The sequence below is a fragment of the Neomonachus schauinslandi genome, chromosome 1 (genome assembly GCF_002201575.2).
Source record: "Neomonachus schauinslandi chromosome 1, ASM220157v2, whole genome shotgun sequence".
Classification (NCBI taxonomy): Eukaryota; Metazoa; Chordata; class Mammalia; order Carnivora; family Phocidae; genus Neomonachus; species Neomonachus schauinslandi.
This window is the reverse complement of record NC_058403.1, coordinates 96610440-96621537: the sequence shown is the minus strand read 5'-3', so window position 1 is coordinate 96621537 and position 11098 is coordinate 96610440.

Below are 11098 nucleotides of genomic sequence, written 5' to 3'. Positions count from 1 at the left end.
TGTGTGTGTGTGTGTGTGTGTGTGTGTGGTGGTGTTGGGCTGGAATAGAGTGGTTATTGCTTAAAAGGTTTCTGACTTGCTAGGCTTTCTTTTTCCTGGTACTTTTGCTAAAGAGACTAAACTTTTGTTGTGTCTCAGTATGTCTGTGCCTGTTGGCATTTTGGGGTTACAGGAGCAAAAACAAAACCCATGGGACACATAACCATGTTGTTCCTGCATCATAAGGTCCCTAGACAATATGCCTTCTTCTCATCACCTTTCAGAGATTTCTTATGTTTGCTGCATAATGTACACATTTGCTAGTTGTACTAAATGGAAAGAATACAGAAAAGTATGTCTACTCCATCACCCAGAAGGGAAAACCCAATGTGCTTATCTACTTTTAAATTAGCAAATTTTTCGAGGATTTTATTATTACTATTTCCTGTATCTCCTTTATTTTATTTTTTTAAAGATCTATTTTTTAAAGGAATGAGAATGACTAACCTGTCTTTTTCAAGAAAATTCAACTGCTTTATATCTCATCCTCACCCTGGAGACTACAGCCTTTGAAGAATGATTTCAGCAAATATATGCTGTTATTTATCCATCTGTAGCAGCTTAACAAATCGAGGGAAAGAATTCCCACAGCCTTAAGTCTGCTGGGATGCCATGGGAGTTTTTATTAATATTGTCTGCTCTAAAGCACTTTGACCACCAAAAATATTTGCTTATGAAGGTTTCATATATTTATTAATTTGATCTCACTTTTCTTTGAAGGTAAACATTTCCCTAGTTTTATACCATACAATTTTCTATCTCATTTAATAATGTATTTTAGGTTTACTGTTACACATATTCAAATGATGTATTTTGAGTCTCACATTTTAAGATGCTATTGACAAAACCATTGTGTTTTCACAATTTGAAATCTATAGCTAAAGGAAAAAATTGAATCATCTTTTGATCCACTAACAATGAATATTGTCATCATCTTTTATAACATGCCAGATTTTGCTTAGCAGTATCTTGTATATAGTTGATGCTGAAAGATTTGTTGATTTTTATTTCTATAAATTAAAGATTTCAGTCATGTTTCATTAATATACCTTTGTTTTGCTGTTAAATTGGGTTGTATTTTCAGTAATACTTTATTTTAAGCTATTTTATTTTATAAAAACAGATTCTTTAAAGTATTTTAAACATAAACTATGTGACAATTCCATATGTGAACTTTCAACAAATCACTGGGTATGTAACTATTTTTATATGAGACAGAAACCCATTTGGATGAACAGCTTTCTTCAAATGCTGTAGTTATTTTCTAAAAGATCAAAATATATATGCAACTCCTATATACAAGTTTTATGTAATGAAATGTTTATTAAAATAGGTAGGGGCAATGTGATGGCAATAACCATTTAAATTCTTTTCTTACTCTGTTAGGAGGAGAACAACAGTTGTTTTTGTAACTCACGTGCTTCTTCTTCCTCAGAGAGAATTTTAGGGTGCCAGTCTCTTTTGCAGCTGAGTCTAGCTATTTCACTAAGCCCTCAAAATGGAATGTGAGTGAAAGTGACATGGGCCAATTTCAGGTCTGATCAAAACACCTTGCTCCTGCACTTCTCCATTCTTTTTTCTTTCCTGGGTGTGCAATGATGATAACCCAGAACCTTATTAAACCATGCATTGCTATGCCAGAGCTATACTCTCTCTAGATCTTTCAATCTCTGTGTGAAACATATCACTCTTTTCTTGGTCTACTTGTTGGAAAACCCATCTAAGATGTCACATCAGAGAAAATTAAACTTTTATTGAGTTTGAACCATTATGGTCTATTTGATAGAATAGATTTAGTCTAGTCTAACACATAGATATTTACTTCAAAATTGTATCAGATTCTAAATAAATAAAGAGGATCATTAATTATATCTAAATATAGTATTTCTAGTTTTAGTGTTGCTATTATATTAATATAATATACAAAAATTGGAAATTCTTGAGACTTTACCATAGTGTAGTGTAACAATTCCCTTAATTTATGCAGCTTTTCAAACTTTGCTTAAAGTGGTAGGTGAGTCTCTCATGGTTTGTCTCCCTCTCTGGGGTTACAGAAGGAAGGGCGTGGGGGAACAGGGTAACCAGATGATGGGTATTAAGGAGGGCACATTTTGTGAGGAGCACTGGGTGTTATACACAAGTAATGAATTGTTGAATACTACATCAAAAACTAATGATGTACTATACGTTCGTTAACTGAACATACTAAGAAAAGGTGGTAGGTGAGATGGTATTGAGAGATATGGTATTCAATGATATTGAGAGATAATGGCCAGTCCTAGACAGATGCACCTGGTATGTGGCATGATTTTTTTCCATTGTAATAAGATAATGGAATGTTAATTTTTCTTCTTTTTCAAGTTTAACACAATGGAATGTTATACTTTTATAAACCAAAATGTAAACAAGTTTATTTTTAAAATTAAGTATTTTAGTCACACCATAAAGAGAAAGCCTATTGCCTTTCCTTGTATATATTTGTTGATGTTATCCAGCCAAAGACAAGTAAGGAGTTGACTAACACCTATGGTTGAATAAAGTTGGGTTTATTGGCTCTTTGCTGTAAGTGAAACCACATATAATCGTTAACTATGTGGTTTCTCAGTAAGCAAGTATCCATGAAATGTGTTATAGGATTTGTGCTTCTGTTAAGTAATTTGGAGGAAGATTAAATGAGGCAGGATTTTGCTCCGGATTGGAGGCTCCCAGAGAGTGGGGATGATTTTATGTTTGAGTATCTTAATTTTTATTTAGAAGATATGCATAACAAAGTGGGTTAAAGCTATAATTAATAAAGACACAGCAGTCATATATATGAGTCAGAAAATGGGTGTTTATTATTTTTGTTTGTACAATGTTATTGTTTTGTCTGTGCTTAGACATGATTATTAAGTTGTCACGATTTTGTTCTTTTTATATCATGATCACAAGTGGCCTTGCTTGATGTTTGTGTTTGCACAATTTTTTATGTTCAGTGGGAGATCATCAGAGCTTAGTTGTGAGTATCAGACCAACTCTAGCAACACTGTCTTAATTCTCAGGGCCACCAACTGTCAGGGCTCACTTTTCGCTTAGTCCCTGCTCTTGTCCATGGATAGATGAAGTGAGGAATTAGGTTATTAGTCTTTGATCCAAATCTTCACTGTTGCCAAGATTTTGCTCATCAGGAGGTTGTTGACAGAATGTTGTCTGTAGTCTGAACAGAATTAGCCTTTCCCATTCATTTTGGTGCATTTGAAATGACAGGAGCATTTAAGATACTGAACAGGATACTTCAACAAGATTGTTATTAGTTTTTGTAATAGGTTTTGAAGACAGAAACCTGAATTACCAAACCCAGACAGTAAAACCTATCCTAAATCCAGCAGTGTCATTTCTAAAAATCCAATAAGCTTTTCTTTTAGCCTAGTACAGGCTATACTCTGCAACCTGTAGTATTTGCATATGAGCAGCAAGAAGTGTTTGCTACAGTATAACTTCCTTCTTGGCTAGATAAACAAAAATCAAGGGATATACGTTTGTCCATTACAAGTTTGGCTAACAAATTCAAGTTTAAACTGGTCTGTTGGGCTCCCAGAGTAGAAGTTATGCTCTCATAAGAATGGCAAACAATTTTGGGAATATAATATTATTTATTTCATCAGGAGATAATCAATTATTGATTCCTTAAGGTGGGAAAATTCTTTGAATGATTAAGCATGTCCTGCAAAGCAAGTTGGAATGTCTCTAAAGAGAACGATCTATTGTAGCAAGGATGAACCCGATATTATTTTCCATTCCTGGTTGTGGGCTAGGTTTTGCTGTAATTCTTCAGCACAAATATCTGCTGATATGGGTTCAAAGTTCAAAATTAACAAGACTTAAGTTTGGAATTAATTATGTGAGGAAAACTTAAGTATCAAAAGGAAATTTTAAAAGGTGTTTATCTACTGAAATACTTAAAAGGACAGCTCTTAAATTTTTTGTCAGCAGGGTTTAGTAGGAAATGACATGTACATCAATTGGTTAAATTAAGAGCAATCACAGATCACAGTGTTTAAAAGTAGTAAGATGAAGGTAAAAATGAGCACATTGTGAAACTTTTTGTTAATTAAAAGAGCATGTCAAAGTGTAATAGTATGGAGGATTAATGGTAGACTAAAAAGAAGAAAGAGCCTCCTGCAGAATTAGAAAATTCATCTTGTTCTCTCATCTTGTTCAGAAGTTGTCCACTTTTGCAGTCATTAACCTATTCTGTTGTCATGGATAAATGCAGCCCATTTCTAGAGTTAGTTTCTGGTGAATTTCTAATAATCCTAAATTTAAGGTTTCTTAGTAGAATAAACCTAGAGTTGCCATGAAAGAGTTATTTATGTCTTTTTAGCTGGAAATCATTAATCAATGAATTAACACTATGAGGTTTTACTGGGTATCAATTGTTAATAATAACTGATAGGGTCTTTCTATTCCACGAAAGGTCAATTTTCTTGATAACTTTTTTCAGAGACCATATGTCCCTGTTTTAGATCATGGTAGGGCTATTGAGGTGATTATTTTGGATATGCAAATTGAATATGTTCGTACTAGAGCTAGAGGTATCATCTGGGTCTCTGGCAGAATTTAGTCATATTGCTAGTCATAGAATAAAGTCTCAAAATTCTCAAATTCTTGGGACAACTTATTCTTAACTCAGGAAAATTTGTGGTGCCTAGATATGGTTGATCTCATTACCATCAAGGATACAGTCAATACTTTATAGCTTATAAGTATTAGGCCTTCTAAAATGTTTAATTTTTATATAATTATAGAATTCCATTACTTATCTTTATAGTTTTTTAACTTTGTGGATAATAAGGAAAGTAGGTTTTTAGAGAGTTTGTACATGGTGTGGATAGTATTCAAACATAGTTAAGCAATTATTGGCTTATTTTTCTTTATTATTAGGGAAGGAATGTGGCTCTATTTAGAATGTTGCACCAATGAATAGTCATATGTGAAGGGGAAACAACACTATTTTATATGAGGAAAGGCAATTAATGAAGAAGTGGTATTTCCTCTCAATAGAAGAGGTTATAAAGCATAGAGCACCATTAAGTTTAGTGGAGATCATGAAATGAAAACAACTGAAGCTTTCATCAGTTTTGTTGCTACTGCTTTGATACAGGTGGATATGCCTTGGCTTTTGGATTTAAAGAAAGATTGAAACAAACAATAGCTCTTTAATGATTTCCATGTAATAGTCAGGGGCCTTAGTAGTGCCTGCCCAAACATTTCATGAACAAAAATGTAAAAAGACTTTATGAACTCAGAATCTTGGAAACAAGTCTGTTTGTAAACTTTATTTAGCAGTCTTGGAATTTAATCATAAGTGTACCTTTTTTAACTTGAAAAGTACCTGAACACTCTTGTTCTGTGAAAAACAATGTCAAGAGAACAAGAGGACAGACTAGAGACCAAAAGAAAATATTTGCAGAAAGACACTTTTGATAAAAGACCGCTATCCAAAATATACAAAGAATTCTTAAAAGTCAACAATATGAAAAAGAGCAGCCCACTTAAAAATTAAGCCTAAGATCTGAACAGAAACTTCACAAAAGAAGATACAGATGACAGAAAAGCATATGGAAAAATGGTCCACATTATATGTCATCAAGGAAATGCAAACTAAAACAATAATGAGATAAGGCTATATTCCTATTAGAATGGCCAAAATCTGGAACAATGTGGAAATCTTTGGGTTTCCTAATGACCAATTTAGGAAAACTATAGTTGCTATAGGCATATATGATATGTATTAGTCAGAATTTGGGGTCTGAATATGAGAAAGGCAAACTTAATAATAGGTTTTAGACAAGACAAAATAAGCACACATATTTAAAGAAAAAAACATTTATAGACACCACTGTAACAATATAAAGTAATAAACAATGATTGCTAGGAACTTAACATTTTTAAAAAGTAAGAAATGTTTCACAATTTTGTTTAACAATATGTCAAAAGAAAGATTTAACAGAACATTTTGGTAATAAAATGAAGCTCTACATACGGACAGAAAATAACAGCATTTTACAAGAAATGAAAGACATAATTCTACCTTATTTTATGTATCACTCATGAAACAATTTTATTAATTATTAATAGGTTTATGTATCTGTACTGACACATACAGAAATATATAAACATACAAGTAGGAAATAAATTGAAAGCTTTTACCTGAAGCTTTAAAATATAATTAAATAGGGCACCTGGGTGGCTCAGTCAGTTAAGTGTCTGACTCTTGATTTCAGCTTAGGTCATGATCTCAGGGTCATGAGATTGAGCCCCACTTGGGCTCCACTCTGAGTGTAGAGCCTGCTTGGGATTCTCTGTCTCCTCCTCCTTATGCCCCTCCCTGCTCTCTCTCTTTCTCTCTTTCAAAAAATAAATTAAATTAAATTAAATTAACTAAATTTTATTTAGTTAAATAAAATAAAATAATAAAATAAAATAAATAAATAAAATAAAATTAAATTAAATTAACTACCAGTATATTAAATAAAACAATATATGTATCATTAAATTTGTTCCCTTGATAAACTGTGAGAACTTTCTTAATAGGAGGAAAATCACATCTGTTATCTTTTATACATATTCATACTTCCCTGTAATTATTTTACTTAGTTGGGTCATTCATTTATTTTAATCATCAACTTTATATAATGATTTAAACCAAATAGTGATCAACCAAATTTAATGACTTTCCTTTTTTCCAACACAAGGAAAAAAAACATACAAAAAATAAATAAAAATGATACACAATGAAAACTATTTTTCTCCATAAGAACTCATTTCATTTTACTTTAACAAATTTTAAGGTGACAAAAAAATGTATATATAATATGTATATATATATGGGTGTGTGTGTGTATATATATATATATATATATATATATATATATATATACACACACACACACATACAATATCTTGGCATGTTTTCTTAATTTTAGCCATTCAGATGAATAAGGTAAATTAGAATTATATTAGTGGCCAGTGGTTATAGTTGTGTTTCTACTAAGAAATTGTCTTACTACACAATCCTTATGTATTAATAAACATAATAATTTTGGCTAAAGATAGTATGTAATAAACTCTTTACAGAGATGTTAGTCATTACCATTCCATTTAGTGGCATATATATTAATTTTTACATGTTACACATATTTAATGTATTTTATTATATATTTTATATTATTTTTAAAGAATTTTTTAAATTTTATTTTATGTTATGTTATTTTATGTTATGTTATTTTATTTTATGTTATGTTATGCTATACATTACATCATTAGTTTTTGATGTAGTGTTCCATGATTCATTGTTTGTGTATAACACCCAGTACTCCATTCAATACATGCCCTCTTTAATACCCATCACCAGGCTAATGCATCCCTCCCACCCCCCACCACTCCAGCAACCCTCAGTTTGTTTCCTGAGATTAAGAATTCCTCATATCGGGGCGCCTGGGTGGCTCAGTTGGTTAAGCGACTGCCTTCGGCTCAGGTCATGATCCTGGAGTCCCGGGATCGAGTCCCGCATTGGGCTCCCTGCTCGGCAGGGAGTCTGCTTCTCCCTCTGACCCTCCTCCTTCTCATGCTCTCTGTCTCTCATTCTCTCTCTCTCAAATAAAAAAAAAAAATTCCTCATATCAGTGAGATCATATGATACATGTCTCTCTGATTGACTTATTTTGCTTAGTGTAATACTCTCTAGTTCCATCCAAGTCATTGCAAATAGCAAGATTTCAGGGGTTTTTTTTGATGGCTGCATAATATTCCATTTTGTGTGTGTGTGTGTGTGTGTGTGTGTGTGTGTATATATATATATATATATATATGCATATACCACATCTTCTTTATCCATTCATCTGTTGATGGGCATCTTGGCTCTTTCCACAGTTTGGCTATTGTGGACATTGCTGCTATACACATTGCGGTGCACGTACCCCTTTGGATCACTACATTTGTATCTTTGGGGTAAATACCCAGTAGTGCAATTGCTGGGTTGTAGGGTAGCTCTATTTTCAACTTTTTGAGGAACCTCCATACTGTTTTCCAGAGTGGTTGCATGAGCTTGCATTCCCACCAACAGTGTAGGAGGGTTCGTTCCCCTTTCTCCACATCCTCACCAATATCTGTCGTTTCCTGACTTACTAATTTTAGCCATTCTGACTGCTGTGAGGTAGTATCTCACTGAGGTTTTGATTTGGATTTCCCTGATGCCGAGCGATGTTGAGCACTTTTTCATGTGTCTGTTGGCCACTTGGATGTCTTCTTTGGAAAAACGTCTGTTCATGTCTTCTGCCCATCTCTTGATTGGATTATTTGTTCTTTGGGTGTTGAGTTTGATAAGTTCTTTATAGATTTTAGATACTAGCCCTTTATCTGATATGTCATTTGCAAATATTTTCTCCCATTCTGTCGGTTGTCTTTTGGTTTTATTGACTCTTTCTTTTGCTGTGCAAAAGCTTTTTATCTTGATGAAGTCCCAATAGTTCATTTTCGCCCTTGCTTCCCTTGCCTTTGGCAATGTTTCTAGGAAGAAGTTGCTGCGCTGAGGTTGAAGAGGTTGCTGCCTGTGTTCTCCTCTAGGATTTTGATGGACTCCTGTCTCACATTTAGGTTTTTCAACCATTTTGAGTCTATTTTTGCGTGTGGTGTAAGGAAATGGTCCAGTTTCATTCTTCTGCTTGTGGCTGTCCAATTTTCCCAACACCATTTGTTGAAGAGACTGTCTTTTTTTCCATTGGACATTCTTGGATGCAAAAATTCTCACCAAAATACTAGCCAATAGGATCCAACAGTACATTAAAAGGATTATTCACCACAACCAAGTGGGATTTATTCCTGGGCTGCAAGTTTGGTTCAACATCCGCAAATCAATCAATATTTTATATTATTTTTAATTCATACATACATAATTTTGAACAAATTATAGAAACCTGATAATTTACTTACCTCATAAACTCTATACAAGAAATTCAAGAAGCTTAATCTCAAATCATGAGATGGTTAATACTGATCTTGTACAGGCATAATATTGTGCTGATGTTTTTAAATGGCAAACTAACTTTTAAAGACTCTGAAAAATCATTCTAAAAGCACTTTTTCTGTCTTGGAACTTTTTTTTGTAACTAGTAACCATATGAATGAAGGCTATTATGCAAATATTCTTTGCAAGGTCATAAAAAGAAATAAAAAAAGAGTTTAATTACAACTCTTTCTTTCTTTTTTTTTTAAGATTTTATTTATTTATTTGAGAGAGAGAATGAGAGACAGAGAGCATGAGCGGGAAGAGGGTCAGAGGGAGAAGCAGACCCCCCGCTGAGCAGGGAGCCCAATGTGGGACTCAATCCCGGGACTCTAGGATCATGACCTGAGCCGAAGGCAGTCGCTTAACCAACTGAGCCACCCAGGCGCCCACAACTCTTTCTTTCTTTTAGACATTTTTGACTGCCTTTCCAGATCAGATATTCCTAGAGTATGCACATAACAATACAATTATTTTTACCTCATCACTCTTTAAAATTTCAAAAGTGAGGAAAAAGAAGGCAAAAGGAAGTAAAACAAAGAAATGAAGTGAGATGGGAAACAATTCAGGCATATATGAAATTATCACTAAAAACAGCTAATGTTCTTTTCTCTGCCAGAAGGCAGAAAGTTTAGATGCAGTGAAAAGCATTTTGACACGTATACACCAAGAAGAGAAAAAGTGTGGTTGAAATAATAACTTGGCCCCTTGAAAAATTTAACAAGCTGTTTAACTTTTTTTAAAAAAATGCTTATTAATCTCCAAAGTAGAAATATGAGTGGAACATTTCATCTGGTAAGCAAAATGTTTTTTCCTCCTTCAAAGCTGTTCATCCCTTGTTTGTCCTAAGCACCTCTCAGGAGATTAATTCTTTTCACCTCAAAATTTCAAAATGTAGCCCCTGCTATTTTAAATTGTCCAGGAGAAATTGTGCCAATTTGAGAAATAAACATACAATTTAACTTTATATTAAAGAAACATTAATAAAGAGGATATTTGGTCTAGGATAGTTACATTTTATATTAGGAACGCAACATAAGATCTGCAATGATCTGTAAGGATGATACTTCTGCAAACTTGTGTCTCTGGAACCTGACCAGAAAGCAAGCCTTCTGATTTGAGCCAATAAAGCTAAACAAAGACATTCTTAGAAACATAAAGACAAAACTGAGAAAGAAGTTCTTTGTAAGGTGTCAAATGGTGAGCAGAGGACCAATTTCTCAAGACTCTGGTATGAGGAGAATTTAAGAACTTTTCAATCCCAGAACTGGTTCAAGGAAGTTGATCAAACCTCTACCCATTCTCCCATTTTTATTTTCTTTATAAATTTCAAAACAAAACAAAACAAAAACACTCAAGACAAAAGGCAAGAAAAAAAACCCATAGTAACAGAAGTAAGGAGACTAGAAAAAAAAATCATTTATAAACCATATAAATCTAATCAGATAACCAAAATTCCCAGAGGACTTTATTTCTTAGCAAACAAACGAAACAAAATAAACCCAAAAATGAAGACCCTCAGCAAAATAATGGTGCTCAATTCAGCATGAGTTTACCATCCAACTACAGGCTTAGTTTCATCTGGGTCTATCCACAGGGATTGCCAATGTGCACACTATCATTAGTCTTTGTATTTGGCAGTGAGGACTATAGCTGAATCTTGGTAGAACCTCCACTTCAATCAAAAATCTCAAGGGACTTAACTGCAGTCAGACAAAATTGGGATTATTACATCATTGAAAAGATAGAGACTGTATATCCTGAAGAACCACAGGTATCTCAATAAGAGGACTTGTGGGATTTGTGCTTGGGTTAAAGTAATTTTTGTGAGCTTTTATAGAAATGGGGTTTGCTACATATTGGATGCTGTCAGGAATTGAATCTAATACCAAATTTTAATCAAAAAGTCAGAAGAAAGTTGTCATGATAAAGAAGCAAGAGAGATGCAGTTAGCCATTTTGGTTATTTTGTGGTTTGAACAATGTTCTGTGTTCCTCAGTGGGGACACAGAAA